We start from the raw sequence: 18,746 nt of genomic DNA on the forward strand, positions 1-18,746 counted from the left end.
GTATCTTCAAAAGAAAAAGAGAGAAAGTTCCAGCTATAAAAGGTATTTGTCAAGAACAGCCACCGGCCAGCACCACAAATGAGCAACTCCAGTGTGAAAACACTTTCAAAGTTCTAAATGAGTTGTCCCTGTGGTAATAAAGAAAGGCTGTTTTACAGCATGACAGTATGTAAGACAGCATTGTCAGCTATAGTTTATTTAAAGCACAAGGCCTGTAACAGGAAAATAATGACTTTAATAAAATTTACTATTGACTTTGTAGGCTAAAATCTTTCTGTCATCAGGAATACAGAAAAACAACCTGCCTGAAAGCCCTTCACTTAAATATATTCCTTTAATATTTCAAAGCAAGTTGTGAATTTTTTTTTTAATATACATGCTACTTCAAAAGATACTGTAGTGGGGTGGAAATTAGTATTTTTAATAGAAAGTTGGAATTGCTTACATAAGGGAAAAACTGGTAATGACCTATGACACTGTCTACTGAAAGCAACATTTGAGGAAGCTGCAAAAGCAGTTAATGCAATTCCTTGAAAAGCTGTATAAAGCTATGTCACAAATGAATGATTTATAAATTACTGAACGTCCTTCTCATCTAGAGGATATCTTTTAATCATGTGCTGTAGTTTTCTCTGAGTGAACTCCAAAGAGCCTGCTGCAGAGATACACAGAAATCTGCAGCATGTTAACAAGGTTGGGGTCATTCCAAAGAATGGTGGGGGGAGCAAAAAATTATAAAAAATCCTCACATTCGGCATGATTTTACTTTTCAACCAATTTGATTAAATGCACTATGGCTTGCTGGTAGGGTGTGAAAGGTCATGCCTTTTATATGAAAAACTGCAGAATTTTCATTCCTTTAATGTTTTTTTTTTACATAGTTAAAATAAACTGTGGTAAAAAGTTTCCCAACAGCCTATGACAGCTCAATTTAGAGGTGAAACCTTTTAATAAAATCTCATGGAATGAATGCTTTGGTTTATGCACTGTGTTTGTGTTTCCCACTGGAGTGTTTAGCATTGTGAAGCTGTGGTTTCTTTCTTTACTGCTGCAGAGCAGCACCACGAAGGAGGGTCTGGAGCTTTGGAAGAGGGAAGATGCAGCTTAGCTGCTGTAAAATTGTTGATGGAGGAATCTTAATTTACAGTGAAAATGCTTTCCTCTTGACTTTAAAAAAATGCTATTGTGCATTAATTTACATTGCAGATAATTAATTAAAAATGAAGAAAAATATTCCACAGGGGCTTTTTAGAAAGGACTCTGGGGTCCAGAAATAGTATTAAGAGGGGAACCAATTAAAGATTTATCTGAGAATGAATAATTTTTCTAGGACTTTGGCAGTGGAAGTGGCTGAAGTCACATTTGTTGTAGCTTTGCCTTGTTTCGTGCACATCCATAAAATCCTTCTTATGTTTGCTAAGGGACTGACATATTGAGGAAGAGATAATCTTTCCATAAGAAAGCATGGTGCCTGTCTTCCCTAATATGCTGCATAAGTACCACATAAAAAATGTGGCAAGTATGTTTCCTAAACATCCAAAAATCTTAAACATGCATTTCATAGAAAATGTAGTTCAATCCCATGTTCAGAAATGCAGAGTTCATGCACTGATTGAGAACTAGGATGGCAAAAAGGGTGAGGATCAGAGCAGGACCAAGTCTGACAGAAACTATCTCTTGTTTGAAACTGAATTATACTGAATTATACTGGCTTAGCTTCTCCATACACATTTTTGAGTGCTGCCAAGAAGCAAATATCCCATACAATATAAACCACTGGGAGGAAATATCTCATTGGACAAATTCTGTGCAGTCCCCAAAACCACAGTCCTGCCAGGGTGTTGTTGGTTGAAAAAAAAATGCTATTTTAGCCTTCCATAGTGGTTTGAGAAGATTTCAGCCCTCACTTTATATGTATGGAGTTGAAGGTGTATTGGTTTTCTTCCTTCCTGTGTTTCTGCATCTGGGAATATGGAACCTTGGCATTCTGTGGTAGCCTTTCCAAATTTCACACAAAATTTCTTTATTTTTTTGCCCAGAACACCATAAGCTACTGGTCCAAAGTTAGGTTCACCTCTATCTATTGCCCTCCTTTGGTAAGCATCACCAAGACTTCTGGGGGTTTGCTCCAGTGTAATGTTAGGAGACTCTAAAAATATTTAGGATTTTATCCATCTATTTGTAAATATCAAGGTCACTAAGAATGAATTGCTCCTCCTAAGTGCTTAGCTGGCTTTGGCCCTGTGAAGAGTATAGGGACTAGAAAAGTTGCAAAATCTTATTTTTGTGTTGCCACTCACTCAAAAGTAAGAGGAAATGTGTGCGACCGCTTATAAATATTTAACCAAACCTTTTAAATAAACTGTAAAAAAAAAAAAACCAAACAGCAGATTTTCTGGGTGGCACAGGAGGGGAAAAGGTGACTAAAAGATGGACACTTAAGGTTTACCTCCTTCACTTCCTCTCCCATCCACTTTAATCCCCCTCTAAGCTGTAGCACTTAGGTCTCAGTTTAGGAGTGACCTGATGTAAATGATGTGCTTCCACTTGATCTGTTGCAGGAATAGACCTGAGGCCTGATATTTAAATTGCCGTTTCACTTCCTTCTGAAATAAGATGTTGAATCCATTTTTAAAAAGTCCCACTTTTCAAGCCATATCAGCCCTCAGAAATTTCTCCCCTCTTTAGTAAGAAATGCTGAGAGCTCATTGCTTGGAGAAAAAATCAGAACTAAAGAACCTCAGCCTAAGTTTTGGAGCATGTCTTAGACTCCAACTTTTCAAAGTCTAGCCCTCACATTTTATGCAAACTGCAAGAGGATAGTTTTATTAATTTCAGCTGGAGGTTATTATGTCTTTTATCTTATTTTTCAAGGCATGTATGAGCAGAGGGAAAGGCTTCAAATCTTTAGCTCATCAACTTTAAGAACTATTTTTTTTTAAGGCAGGATCCATATAATGTAGAACACAGGACATTTATTCATTAAACTCTTCCCTGGGGTCCCAGCAACTCCAGCCTTCCTACCATATACTGGGTCAAGGGAGGCAGATCAAGCAAGACAAGGGAAAAAACCCAGCCATTTTCAAGAAGACCTTATTATCTTTTAAGCTTTTTAGGGGTGTATCTGCTTCATTCTGTAGTTGTTCTCTTTGCACTTTTCTGACATTGCTTTGCTGCTCAGTAAAGATAGCAGCAATTATGAACTGCAGAAACCATATCACCTCCAAAATAAAAATTAACATAACTTGACAAAGATGTGCAAATAATGCTTTCTAAAAATCAACCAAAAAGTAAAACATAGTCCTGAGAGGTGAAATAGGGCACCCTGGCCTATTCATGACTTCAAAGCCTGAAAAATAACTAATGGCTTTATGGCAAAATATCTGAATGTGAGAGACAACTGAATTTTCTAAGATACTGGATGGCTTAATTCAAGTACATGTGAAATGTTTTCTGCTTTGAGTCATTACACAGGTAATTAAAGAGACACTGAGACACGTGCTCTGCTGGACCTCATCCTTGCAAACATGAAAAATTGGTCAGGAATGAGAAAGTCAGGAGCAGACTTCACTGCAGGAACCATGAGAGGGTGGAGCTAAGCATACTGAAAGGGGAATGAGGCAAAAAAGCAGGATCACTGCACTGGGTTTTTATAAGAGCTGTTTTTGCCCTTGACACAGACCTGCTTGGAGAACTCCTATGGGATGTGGTCCATGAAAGAAGAAAGGTCCAGGAAAGCTAAGTAATTTTGCAGAGTCACTTCTGCCAAGCTCAAAAACAGTCCATCCCAAAGCTAAGAAAATCAAGTCAAGGTGACAGGAGGCCTGCATGGGCTGAGAAGAAGGTAAAACTCATAAAACTCAAATATGAGAAGGAATAGAGGAGCTGAAAGCAAGATCAGAAGGAATGCAGAGACTCAAGTATGCCAGGATGGAAAAGCCAAAGCCTAACTGGAGCTGAACATGGGTGTATTAAAGGTGAAAGGAAAAGCAGTGAAAACATGGACCCAATGCTGAATGAGTCAGGAGACTGGTGACAGCATTTATGGAAAAGGCTGAGGTCTTCAATGCCTTGGTTTTGAGTGATAAGACCTCGCTTCAACAATCCCAGGCCTCTGAGATGTGTGGGAAAGACTGGAACAATCCTGATTTACCCTCAGGGAAGGCGGGGAATTTCGTTAAGGTGTATTTGAAAAATCAAAAATTTTTCAAATTTGAAAAATATACTATTTGAAAAATTTCAAATATGAAAATTTTGAAATACTTCAAATATGAAAATTTTGAAAAATGTATAACTCCATGGTGCCTGATGGTGTGCACTGCAAGAACCAGGACAAAGGCTTCAGCCAAAACAACCTTGAGTTTTAGGCTGTTCCCCATAGTGGGGTGAGAGGGGTGTTTAAAGCATTAAAACTTGCTCCCAGACATTGAACTGTTGGAACAGCACCATGTACAGAAGCTTCCTGTTTGATGGTAATATTTCCAAACACAGATGCAGAGCAGTTCAAGCTGTAGCTGTGCCTGCCTTTGCCCTGTGCTGTATCCTGTGCAGAAAGAACTCCAACTGGCAAACAGAGATGCCCTAAAATGAATATCACAGCTTCTTGTAACTGTTTGGTTACAGTTGTCTACAGCTGTCACCCACAGACTATAGAAGATGCTTTCAGGAAAATCCTGCTTCTCTATATATCATCATTTTTGAGAAAACCTATTTTTTCAGTAGGTGTGCTGCCTTTTTATTTTTCTGAATCTGTTTTGCAACTGGATAATAAGCCAAAAAATATTGATTCCATTGTGTTCTACAATCTCAATGACCAAAGCATAATGCATTCCTTTTTCCTCTCAAACCATTTAAGAGCCAGGTAATTTGAACAATTCCAGCGTCTTCCTTGCTTTTGTACTCACACAGTAAAAGCTAAAATTATGCACAAGATTCATCAAAGCTGAGCTGTATTGCTAAGAAGTGTGTAACTCAGATATAGAATGAGCCATTTAAAGAAGTTATTGATGCCAACATTAAATTTACAATTATTCATAAAAGAAAACCATTTGAAGAATTCCCCATGCTGCAAGTACACAAAATAGTTTGCTACGCATAAGAAGTTACATTTATTAATAGCCTTTTTTGCCAGAATCTCATTTCACCAAAGGAAACTTCATCCTCCAATGGGAATAGGAATCACATGAACGTCACAGTTGCTACAAGTTTATTCACCATAACAAAAAAGGCATAGAACTATCTGATAAAAATTATGCTTCAAAGTAGGCAGCTGTCTAGAATGTAGGACACAAGAAAACTTAGATGTAAAAAACTTTTGTAATTAATGAGCATTATTAACTACACCTTCTTTTCCGTCCCTTGGGTTCATACATACTGCTAGAAATGTTTCATGCAAATCTTGTTTCTGTATAATTTATGTTACATATGATGTCAAATTTTTTTTATTTATGATGTTTCACTTATTCTCATATATATATATATATATAGGTCCTTAGTTTCTCAGACAACTGGGCTACTACCCTATTTAGAAACTTTTAAAGAAATATCATGATTATGCTGAATACAGTTCTCATGTGGCCCTAGGGATGGGCCACCGTCACCAGCTCCATTTTTATTTTTTTTCCAAATAAATCTCTGTGTTTGTCAAAGTCTAAGAAATAAGGAATTAATAATTTCTGCTTTGAAGCAGTCCTTCCGTAACAGGCTTGTACTTTTTGAATGTAACCAGCTTCTAACCTCCTTTGCTGGCCTGGAGTATGTTCAATGCATCTTCTGTCCAAGGCAGTATATCAAACACTTCAAGAGACAAGACCAGAAGCTCACCTTCCTTAACTTTCATGGTCCATACAAAGCATTCAGGATCAGAGACCAAAATCATTGGAAAAAACACTGCAAATATGGCTCTGGGGCAGTATAAAAAGGCACTTCTATAAAGTTAGAACACCCTTTTCAATGTGTGTGATAAACTTTTGCTTAGAAAAATATAGTTCTGTGGTTTTGAAGTGGTCATCTATGAGTACTCAATTAAGGAAAATGTGTCTACATCTGAAAAACTCAGAACTAATGAATAGCATAGAATAATAAATGAAATCTGACATTTGGTAAACTCTGGTTCTGGTTTATAGCCAACATAGGTAGTAAGTAGCCCTAACCTGCGCTCTGATTTTCTATTTATGGTTGATGTCCATTAAGCAAGGCCCTAGATACAGCCCATTAAGCATGCTCCTAAACATACCTCAGTTTAGTTTCATCTGAAGGGAATCAATTTCTATGGTTGGAGACCTCACCATAAGTGGACACCATGAGGGGTATGGACTAAGATTTCTATGTCAACCCATTGGCCTGGTTAGGGCTAAAACCCTAGTACAGGTGCACCAAAACACAGCTCAGTGCTTTAGATATCTTCTATAGCATCAGGAATATTTTCCTGATTATTTTATCTGATTAGAGGTTGTTTTGTCTGCATTTAGGGGAACCTTGACACACTTGTGCTGACTTTCATGGCTCTAACTTGGGTCTTCAGGTGCTTGTGACCTAAAAAAGCTGCTTGTGAATACTCTGTGCTCAGAAGGAATCCCTGACTTGTGTTTATAGTGGTATTCATAGTTCAAGAGTAGTACTGTCAGGTCAATTCTCTACTGTTACATTAAGAATATATTTTCTTCCTTCTTGCACTACCATCTCCACAATAACTTCACCTCAGCCTATTTCAGGACTTATCCAGGCTGCTTAAAGTGCAGTCAAACAGGCTTATTTTGCCATGCATGTCCATTTTATTTGCTGTCTAATGCAAAATAAGCCCCTTCCATTTTTTTTTTTTAATTCCTATATCAGTTTTACTCACCAGGTCAGGCTGCTCTAAAATCTTTATTCTAACAACTCACACGAAGATGAAAATGGCAGAACAGGCATATGAATCTGGCTTCTCACAGCAGATGGATGTCTTAACTACTGACTCTTCTGAAATGAATGAACTCTGTTCTCCTCTTCTTCCCACTCTCGCTGGAAATTAAAATCTGGACCTGTGAAAATTTTTCCAATTAAAGTTTCAATGATTTTGGCATGTTCTAACAAAACCATTGCATCAAAAATGCCTTATACATAATTGGTTGAGCCAACAGATGTCACATTATGGCTTAAGCCCTCCTGAGCAATAAGGATCAGAAAGTGGCATTTTTAATAAAAGAGCTTTTTCGTTAGTAAACCCGAGACATGACCAGTAGATAGATTAATGTCTGTGTGCATCCAAGTTGCCCACAGATGGTAGAATAATCTTGGACTGGTTTTCTTGGGCAATGACTTGAGATTTTCTTCATAAAACATTTTTCTAAAAGCCATTAAGGTCTGTCAGATTAAAATAAAATCTGCAATGCCTTGAGGAGTCAGCAAAAAAGCCACAAAATTATAAAATTTATTTCTGTTTATATGTCAAGCTCAACTCTGTTTTCAAAATATAACCAGTAGCTAATTTTCCAGTAACCATTCTTATAGGCACTTGATGAAAATCTATTGTGTAATTGAAATAATATTTCCAATATATGCTTATCCAACATTTTCAGGTATCTTATCACACTTTCAAATCATTCAAACCTAAACCACAATTAATAATACATTATGTCCAAGGACACATTTGGTCTTTTGATGTCATAATTGTGAGAAATGTCTCTTATGTTTTGGAAGCAAAAGAGAGTACCCTGCTTCTCATTGTCTTTGAGCAGATATTTACTCTATTGTATAGCCATGTGTACAGTCATTCCCCATGGGATTTCAGACCATTTTCCTTTTTGGCTGTTCCTACCCTGCCATGCTGTGTGCCAATTCAACCTTGTTCTATTTGCATCAATGTGATAGGATTGATCATGCAGTAAGTGTGCTCCCATAGTGGAGTAATTTTTATAGGGCTAACAATTGTGCTGTGCTAAACTCATCCGAGAGCCAGAGAAGGAAAAATCCTCTACGATTTCACTTGCCAGTCATGCCAAAGAATTAATTCTAAAAACTAAATTAATTTACATAAACCCCATCTCTCCCTGCTATTTTTTGTGATCAGCATTAGATTATTTGTTATACTCTGCTGTCAGATGTCACTGGCAGAGTACCAGCATCAGAGACTGGCTATGCTTCCAGCAGAAGGAAGTTTGGTAACCTTGACAAATTTTGTTTGGTTGCCTTTACAAGAATTACATGCTACTATGGCCAGAACAAGTAGTGAGCTGTGATACATTTTGTTGGGGCCTTTGGTGTCTATCCTCATTCAGAACAGGAAGTAGTAGATGATTTTTACAAACTACATATTAATTATAGATATAATGCACCTTGTCCTATTTGCATGTATATATATTAGGCTGTATACACAGAGCAAAACTGGTATTTGTGAAAGCCCCAAAAACAAAGAAAAGAGAGTTGGAGAAGCTGGAACAGTTTTCTGGTGTAAGTTGAAGAAGCATCGGATAACCTGAGGAATGATGGTAGGTGTCTGAAACGACCCAGAATACCCAGAGGATCAGAACTCAAGCAGGACCATTTTGGTGATCCACAGGCTTCTAGCACAGAGATAGACAGCACACTAAGAATTGTCTCTGAATATTTTTATGCTAAAGAGAGCTTTAACATGTCTAAGACTCACCAAAAGTGAGTCTTAGACATGTTAAAGGCAAAAACTCCTTACCACCTCCCATTCAGGATGACAACACGGAGAACAGGAGATCAGGGAGGAAGAGGATATCAGAATGACCACTTGTGTGGTTTTTTGCAGTTTTACCTGGCATGTGAGAGTGTACAAAACCCTCTTCTCACCATGTTTCCCCCCACCTGCAGCTCATCCAACCAGGAGGAGGTTTTCCCTTCCGCAATGAGGTTTTATTTCCTCTCAAAATTCAAGCCTCCATGAAAAAGTCTCCCCTTCAAAAATTCAGTCAAAGCCAATGCCTTTCAAGAGAAAGCAACTTCAGCTTCATTAAGGAGTGGAGGGGTTTTTTTAAGGAAAAACATTGGGTTGAAAAACTAACAGCCAGGTCTAGATCATACCAGTTGTAAGCCACAGTGCAGTCATGTAGTGCTTAAAAGCTAATTGCTCATAAAGATGAGCACTCCTTTACATGTGCTACTGCCACATCCTTCACCAAACTTCAAAAGAAGGGGTTTGTAACTGAAGATAGCCTCTAAACTCTTTAACTGTTTTTTTCCTATGCTCAGATTTCTTTACAGTCCGCACAGGAGAGTTATATTTCTCCAACTGACAGCAAAGACTGAGCCAAAGTCTCCTCCTTCTCTTGATTTACAGGAATATAATAATTCTCAAGTCAACTGAGCTAAAACTGGTGTAAACAAGAAGAACCAGGCCCCCAGGAACAGGCGTACTGCAGGAGCAGTCATCACTTTTAAAACATGGCAAGGTTTCAGAAAAGCACTGCAGATGCTTTGGCTCTGTCCCTCGTTCAAGCTGAGCACTGCTTTTGCTGCTGCACTTGCTTATTTCTACCAAGTCTCTTTAGGCATTCATGCTAATACCTTGTACTTCATAGGAGATGAGTGTTTTATAATTAAGCACACATACATGAAATACCCAAAACTACATTAAGCTTAAACACATTTTCAAAAAGTTGTAAAATACTCTTGCCAGATTCTATACTCTCAAATGGATTAATCTGAAAAACAACTGGGACTCAATTTAGACCTTCCTGGCAGCAAGCAGGAGAAACGTCAAGCCCAATATTTTACTTTATTGAAGACCCTCTTAGGAGTCCATCAGAAAGAACTCTATCTGCCTGGTAGCCAGCGATCAGTGGGAGGTAATATTTAGTTTATTAATGTGGCTTTGATTCTTTTTTTCCACGCTGTTGATGAATACTTGTAAACTAAGACCTTGATCCAATTTCCCCTTCTTCCTTTCTGCAGAAAAGGCAGTGAAACATAGATAAAGTTAACAAGATCTTGCATAATATCAAACTGCATTTGGAAGGTCCCAAGTTTACCAGACACAGAGTTTATTCGTACACTAGGATGTCTGCACTAAAACATATGCACAGAAACTGAACACAATTTAACAGACCCTGTGCTGAAGTCAAGGTTAATTTTGAAATAACCCTTCAGTCTCAAGGCAACAGTATGGATTAGTAAGTGTTTTTGTTGCACACAAGAGTGGCTTTCACCGGTACTTGACAGTACAGGTAAACCACTGTAGAGTTCTGATCATAAATAGGCTGCAACTTAGTTACCAGCAATGGATTTTAAAAATAAAAGGAGCCAATGCAAACGGCAGAAAGTTTTTGCCATGTTTTCTTGTCAATAAATCAGAATGAATCACAGATTCAGGCAGAGATGCTGTCTCAAATGTTATGATTCATGTCTGCCATCACATTACTTTTGACTTATACTGTTATTTGTGGGGTCTAAGGTTGTGTTGCTGGGGAATGAGAATATGTTGGGGCTAAAACAGCTGACTGGGGTAAAACTCATGTGGAATAAATACTCAGAGCATGAAAACAGAGTAGAAAGTAAAGGTAGGAACTTTTGACTAATCCTGTATGACAGTGAAGCTCCATATGGAGCTCCTGACTTCCAGCGATGACTTCAGTGGGGCTCTGGAGTGCCTAACTGCTGTTGGCAGAGGTGTGAACACTTCACAGGCCATTCCACATAATTAAAAAGCTAACAGGCAGGCAACTAATGTTGTAGAAAAAATCTTTAGATGCTCTGGCCTTCAGCAGAGAGATACTTTACTGATAAAGTCTGTATTGCATAAATATCCAGGTCACGCAGATTAAGTTTTCTGTGCTTGGTTGTAACTTGCACACCATGCTAAGGGTGTTGATGGGATTTGGTTTACTTTCCATCAAGGACAAAATGAGGAGGAGTATTGGTCCTAAGGGAAAGTTTCCATTACTTTCAGTAGCAAATGGGAACTTGGAACCTGATTTGCAGGAGAGCAGGAAAGCAGAGACTAAGAAGAGACAGAAGAAGTGGTGTATATGTCAACATCTGTGGAAAAGTAAGATAGCTTCACTAAGGTTTGGGACTTTGCAATGATCTCAATAGATGAGGAACTGATCCCAACACAACTGGAAGGTATGATTCATCTACAATCAAGAAGCAGAAATAACCACTGGCTGTTGAACTTAGAAATGCTGACATTACTGTACAAAAAAGCCCAAAAACCAATTACAGAAGTACAGCAGTTGTTCAGAGCCCCTGAAAAACTCTTATGAATATTCAATCTGAATTCATAAGGAAGAGAAAACATTAATTTGAATCGTATTAATGTGTCCAAGTCTAAGCAATTAAGCTTGTTCCCATCCTTTTCTCCATTTTGAGGCAAGCAGAAGTTCAGAAAATAATGAGTGGTTGCAATAATTTATTGACTCACTGGTGGCTTAAAAACATGTAAGAAACACTTCTGGTTTTTGTCTTTTTTGTCTCAAAATTAGGAAACAGCAATTAGACTATGCAATACAAGCATCTACATAGACAAGGAATCACTTGATCACATATGATAAGCCTTGATTAAAATACTTAGGAAAGGTGGCCCTAAATCTGACCTCTGATTCAAGAAGTGGTGTGAAATATTGGATCATTCCTAAGGGAAAAGTGTGATTCTTACTGATTTTTTTTTAATATTAGAGAGGATGCACTTTGAAGAACCAAGATCTAGAAGTTTAAAGTCCTCAGAAAAAGAAAACCAGGTCTACCTTTAGTGGTAACATGGAACTCCTTTTTCAACAATATTTTAAGATTGTTTTATTCCTTCCCTTATTTTGTGGGGGCTGCTATAAGACACTTGTTCCTTAAAATGGCTACTTCTCTTATTACATATTGGTAGCTCTAATAAAATTGTGTTTATCCACAGATATATAAAACAAACAGCATTTTTCTAGTATTTATACATAGTATTTACAAAAAAGGTTTCCAGTGTAGAAGTCAATCCAACCTAATCACAGATTTTCTGTCACATTTACCTTGGTACCAGGACTCCTATCCATCTAGGAAATTATTTCTTGTAGAGATACAGGGCCAAATTCTCCTGTCAGTTACACCAGTATGCACTTGGAGTGCCTCCAAATTAGCTAAAAATCAACAGAGGTAGCTTAATAAGTTCTGGTGTAAATCAAAAGAGTATTTGGCTTCTGATCTTTTGATAATTATTCAAGAGTAAACAGCTCTCAGTTGCATCACAGGAGAGCCCTGGAATGTGAAATATCAGAAAATTACAAATACACTAAAACCATAAAATTAAGGAATTTAGCACAAAATGCCCCTTGTTTACTCTTCCACCCATTGTCATTTTTTTCAGAATGCTCTTTTGAGCACTGACCTGCACTAGGACACCCCAGGATGCTGGTTTATTGTCTTTGGTGCCTTGTAACTGCCAGTGCCTTACAAGATGAGAGTTTGTAGCAACACATGGCAATAGGGGATCTGTGCGCCCATGCTTCATTACTTCTTGACCTTTCAGATGATACCCAATTGAAAAAGGATCAGCTTTTACATCTGGCAAAAGCCTAATTTACTAATGTGCTGTCCTCCTGAGTCACTGCTGCAACATGTCTGCTGAACTTGGATATCTTGACCCCTCTCTGTTCATTGTTGCTCAGTTACTTACTTTTGACATGCACCCATAACCTTAGGGTTACTTTGGAGCTTCAAAATTTGAGGTACAGGTATGAATGGAGATTATATTTTAAGTGGAAGAAAACCAATGATGAATTTTTAACCCAATATTCTCAAGGCAGTCATTTACCTAAAAAAAAATTAAAAATAAAAACAAAACAACAAAATAAACACCAGACAAATAACACAAGAGGAAGCAAAAAACAAAAACAAAAACAAAAAAAACAAACAAACAAAAAACAAAACAAAACAAAACAAAACCCAAAAAAAAAAAACCAGCAAACCAAACCTTATATACTGCCAATACTGCCAAGAAATTTAACTTGGCTCAGAGCCTCAGCATTTTAATTAGGTCACCGCTTCCAGAGTCTTCTTCCCACAGTACCATTAGAAGAAAGTAACTGTGGGTTCCATGTCCCATCTGCCCCACCAATTCTTTGACCCCACACTGTGTTGGCAACTACAAACAAAGAGGGTTATCTGAACTGGACCAGGGAGGGGAGATGAACCGTGGCTTTAACTCTCACTAGAAATGCTTATTTTCAGTTAATATTTTCTCCTGTTATTTTAAGTCATCTCAGTTTCTGAGATCCAGTTCACTTCTTAAACCACAGAAGTGTTGGTGCAGAAATGACTGCACAGGAGTGAGGATATGGGAGGGAAAGCACAGGGTGGTCGCAGTGTCAGTTTCTATTGGCTCAAAGTCACAGTGACCACAAGACAGTGTTTCATAGAAAACATATGCAATAACATCAAAAGAAACTATTTTCTAAAAGTTAAATGTAATCATGTGATCACACATAAATTTTGCCTCATTATTAGCCATCTGCTTCTTCTAAAAGTTACCCATTTCAGAGCTTGAAGCTATTAGCCACCAAATTTCATTTCTGGAATGGGTTCATTCTCCCAGCTTTTGCTTATGCACACAAGACTATGATCCTACCCTGAATATCTGGATTACTGAAACAAAGTATAATATATAAAAAATTATTGTAGAGATTTTTTTTTTTTTTTTTGCATTAGAAGAGTTCCAGTGAGCAATATAACCCTATATCTTCCTTTGCTCTTTTTTTTTATTTATTTGCCTATTTTTAAGGGTGGGATTTTTCACAACTGGCTAGTATGATGTGAACTCTATCCCTTTTCTGAAAATCTGGGCATGAGTGACTGTCCTGTGCTCTCCAGCACAGCTGTTTCCTGTGCATGTGTATATTGAGTCTGATCAGGTCTTCAGCCAACATTCTCAGACACTATCTCTGATTTGAAAGGCTTGGCCTGCTTGGCTTTCTTGTAGTGGGATTTAGTAAGTTTTGCCTCAGTAAACTGGGGCAAAACCAACAGCTGGTTGGGAAATAGGTCTTTCAGTGTCAAAAATCACTTTACCAGTAGTTGTTACTGATAGGTCTTTCAGTGTCAAAAATCACTTTACCAGTAGTTGTTACTGATTCATTAATTACCAATCAGCTTTTAATCTAGGACTGGTTCTTCCTCACTTTAAGAGAGGCCAAGTCCCAGGTTACCCTCCACCACATCTTTTTATTTGTGAAACCAAAAGTATAGAGAGGACAGAAGCATTAACACCATGCTAGCACAAGCTATTCCACTGCACATTCCCATGTCCTTCCAAATGGTTTTATTTCATTGTTTCAATCAGTAGGTAAGGTGGATTCTACCTTCAGTACATTCTTTACTGGGAATAGTCTGGGAACAATTCCTTGTCATCTGCAAAAGCAAGTTTTACAGTTTTACTTTCTGCCTTCATGGCTCATTCACAGAGACGTTCCCCATTCATTTCAGCACCATCCACATTCCATGTAAAGCTGCCATCCTATGGAAAAAGCTAAACATTTACTAAATTGAAATAATGAACTGTGAGTGTAAGCTGCAGAAAAAAAGAGGAAAGAAATCACAATGTATCTGAAATTTTCTGAACCAGGTGTCCTGGCATTATCTCATGCCAAAACTTGTCATTTGTCATTGCAGTGCAAAAGCTAGAGTCCGGCAACAAATGTTGAACATCCCTATCAACTACTTCTCTTTCTTTGGGATCCATGAAAGCAAAGTTAGAGAAAAGAATGAAACTGAAGCCCACATAGGAAAGAATATGCTGAACTGGTTGTGTAGGCAAAACAAAAACTCTGTCCCACGTATTCTTAGAAAAGTGTGATATCTGTTATCATGAGCATTGCCATTTCACAGAGATGGAGACCACACATTTAATTCTTTTCCATAGGTTTTTTTAAAAAGGTGGTTTCAAACTACTCTCTGAGGAGCAGAGCTGGTTAATTGTAGCCCTGCTGGATTCCACATATCACAAAGGGCTCAACAAGAGCTAAAGAAAGAGAGTTTAATCAGATCTGGAAAAGATGGTTCTTAATGGAAGCGAATTCTGCAGAGGATGATAATCATTAAAACTGAGGAGTTAATCAAAAACCCTAAAACAAGTAGGGAAATTTGAAGCATCCGGGAAACATTATCCCTCCTCCTTAAAAAGTAGGTGAAACAAAGAAAGACACAATTAATAAAAGGTTTTAAAAGCAAAACACAAAATGGTCATTTCTCAGTCACCTCCTCTGCCACAGAAAAGGGGAAGTTCTTATTCCTGAGTCAGAATCACAGGACAGGTTATTGCATGGTGATTACTTTGAGACGGTGATTAAAGGAGTAATTTAAAACACTAGGATTACTAAAGGAAAGGGGAAGTTAAAACTGCCTTGGGAAAATTATTCCACATCCTCTACAAAGAAGGAAAATAACCTATCCTTGAATGCCACTCTGGAGGACATAATTAAAGAGGAATGAGAACTCCCTAACAAAGAAAAGTGTTTTAATGGGGCAATACATGAAAAACAGTGCCACAGAAAGGGAAGAGCCGGAGTGTGTGGGAGTTGGGGAGGGGGCAGGCTAAGTTCCAGCTCCAAAGGCAAGCTGTGGCCCCAGCAAACCGGGGTTGGGGGGAGTCCTTCCAACACAGCATCGCTGCCCTGTGTGCCCCTCTAATAAGGAAGTGGAAGGCACTTCTGAGACTAAACGATGAGAGTGCAGCTGCTTCTTTGCTGACACCCTTCTTGGCCACCTGCTTCACCAAGATGATTTTAGCACAGCATCATGAGATAAGAGAATGAGCCTGTGCTAAGCTTAAACATGCTAAGTCACTAAAATGTAAAATATTTTTGTCCCCAATTACCAGTACTAATGGCTTCCTGTCTTCCACAGCACTGTTGCTTTGATTTTTCAACCTTGGTTTTCAACTTTAACCAGCTGGACAAAGCCCAGGGCTGCAACTGGTCTGAATTCCATGCTCACCCTGCTTGGAGCAGGAGGTGGGACCCCTGAGTTCTTCCCCCACCTAAATGATAATGACTCTCTGTATCTGTGACTAAGATCACTGTAAAGTAACTGCTCTATAACAGAGTCATATTATCACACTGATTTTAGAGAACTACAACGAGGTAGAAGACGGAGCTGAAAGGATACAGTGCCCTACTAACTTTTGAGTGCTGTTCAAAACATAGATGAAAATACTTTGGACACATCACATATTCAGGAAAACATTTTGATTAAACTGAACAACAAAAACAAAAGTATTTCCCCACAGAGCAACAAAAATAGAAAATTAAGGCAAATTCATATTGGGGTGTGAAATGAAACATAATTTAGAAGAAATACCCTTAAAATTGATGTCTTATGTCTTGAATCAGTAGCCCCAAACTGCAAGAAAAGCTAATGTAAATCCCACATTACTAAGTTTAGGGGTTTTTTGACCCTTCAATTATCCCATCTACTTCATAGCTGGTTACGAGCTGAATTTATTGTACATTACTATCATACCACTATTTAAGGTATTAATTTTCAGGCTGCAGCCTGAAACATCTGAAGGTGCTTGAAACATGTCTTGGGCCACAATAACTAATGTAATGGCATCTCATCTTCATAATAAGATTTTTTTGAAGCTGCACACCTGCATACCTTGCCATCCAGCAGGCCATAGCTTCCATCAAAGAACTTAAACCTGTAGCCATGGCCTTAACCTGTTCCTTGGGATCCCAGGCACTGTGGGATTGCTTACTCTAAGGACATATTCTGTAAAATATTACACATTTCAGAAAGTCTGGTCACGCTCACAGCACCCACCTCCACCACCCCAAAGCTGTGCCCTGTGCCAGCCCATCTTCCCTGTGTGAGCCACACTGTCCCAGCTCCTGCAGAGCACAGCAGAGTGGCTGCAAGGACTGATGCTTCTTCTTGCCCAAAGTATGGGGAAGACCCACATGAGAATCTCCAGCAGGGGCAAAACCTATTTCTCCTCCCCAAGGCTGGAAGCAGAAATGTCTGGGATACCTGTCTTTACATTTACCTCCATGTGAAATTTCACTCCAGCTGTTTGTATCCAGAAAATAACAGTAAAAGACACGCACTCATCTCTGAGGACACTGAAAAACAGACACTGCTTTTTGTCCTTAAACAAGGAGATTGACACTACAGCATTTTTAGCAGCATTTGAGAGGAATGCACAAGGCCTCATACCCACATCCTATAAACCCCAGTCACTTATCCAACATGTATATGCATGGGTCATTATCTTTCCTGTATTTCAAACCAACACTTTGCAGGAGAGTATCCATTTTCCAGAAAACATTATACAAAGGTCCTCTATTTAAACCCTGAACTTTAAGCTTAATGGCTACCTCAATCACATTCACAGGGGGAATATCTTCTTACTCAGCATTCAAAATCACTAAGTTCCTACAGACCTGCAAGAAAGCATTTTAAAACTGCTTATGGCCTCTTAACCAGCTACATTTCCTTCCTACATATAGACATTTGCAGAATGAAAATATCAGTTATACATCTGCATCAGATCTCAGAGACACAGGTATGAAAGGAACACTCCTGTGCTTTATTGCCATTTATACTCACCCACACACACACACTGCAGCACAGTTAATTTTTAAACTATTGTGTGTCCTATTGTGCAGCTGTCTAAATAGAACTCGGTTGCAAACTATTTTCTTAGCTGGTATTCAAATTCTTCTGTTTTCTCACAGATTTGCCTGCTAAATCCTCCTGCAGTTGAACACTAGCTAACTAATATTTGGCTCCTTCTTCCCACATTCAAGCTGCCCACATTTAAAACGTCTGCAGTGTTTCCTCCCACCCTCACCTCCTGTTCCTATCTCATGGATTAGTGTTGCCACATCACCCAGATTTCTTCTGGTGGTTTCTCTTCCCCTCCTGATTTACCTCTCTGAACAAGACCCCTCCACAGTCTCTGGGACAAAATCCACTCTCCTGCATTTATTGGCAACCACCAATCCTAGAGGTTCTGAACAGATGGAGTTGACAACAAATAACCAATTTTCTTTTTTTTTTTTTTTTTTTTTTTTTTTTTTTTTTTTGTGACTACACATTGCTGTTCTACTTTGCTTAGGCTTTTAAAAAAAAGAGCTGTATCTCAAAATAAACCAGTTTACCCAAAATTGATAAAAAACAAGTGTTGTAGATAAAACTTAGTCTTTTCCACAGGAGATATTATTAATATTTTTTTGCTTAAATAAAAACGTTCAAAGAAAAATTAATTGGTTTTAATTAACTTGAAAAGAAAAATAATCAAAACTAACTCAACAAGGAATGTATACTAAAATAAGACACCGAGAAACTCTTCCCTTTCAGAATGATTAAGATTCATTGTTTCCCCCTCTTTTTTTTTCTTTTTGGAAAATTAAGAGGGCAGAAAAAGGCACAAGGCAGACAGATAAAGTACAAGGGGTATAAAATTCACAGTATTAATAATACTCAGAAGGGGTAAAATACAGAACTCTTGAATAGTAAAAGTCTAAAAAATAATATCTATTAAAAATTAGTCATTTTCTGTTAGAACAAGAATTCCAATTGGCAGTCTTAAACCAGTTTCTTTCTTTAGTATTACACACAAATCCACATTTTCTCAATGCCCCTACTGACACAGCCCTTCTCAAAATTTGGTCACCCATTTAAAAAATCTAGAGGGTCAAATTCTGGTGAAGAAGCAAGAATCTGCCTCACCGAGGTGTCCTGCCAAAAATAAGTAATAATTAGTAGCAAAATACAAAGACCCTCTGAACTGATCTGTTTTGAATCTGAGGGCACCTTTCCAGACA

The 18,746-nt window shown here is 38.2% G+C and overlaps 1 long non-coding RNA gene across 1 annotated transcript in view; it reads right to left on the reverse strand.

The window, feature by feature from the left end:
* Window positions 1-6,860: 6,860 nt before the first annotated feature.
* LOC110472996 (uncharacterized) overlaps window positions 6,861-18,746 on the reverse strand; it is a 22,981-nt gene continuing 11,095 nt past the window's right edge. Inside the window, exon 3 of the long non-coding RNA XR_002465798.3 lies at window positions 6,861-7,022. This is a non-coding gene — a long non-coding RNA (uncharacterized LOC110472996). The remainder of the gene's footprint in view (window positions 7,023-18,746) is intronic.

Source organism: Lonchura striata, chromosome 5 (genome assembly GCF_046129695.1).
Source record: "Lonchura striata isolate bLonStr1 chromosome 5, bLonStr1.mat, whole genome shotgun sequence".
NCBI classification, from domain to species: Eukaryota; Metazoa; Chordata; class Aves; order Passeriformes; family Estrildidae; genus Lonchura; species Lonchura striata.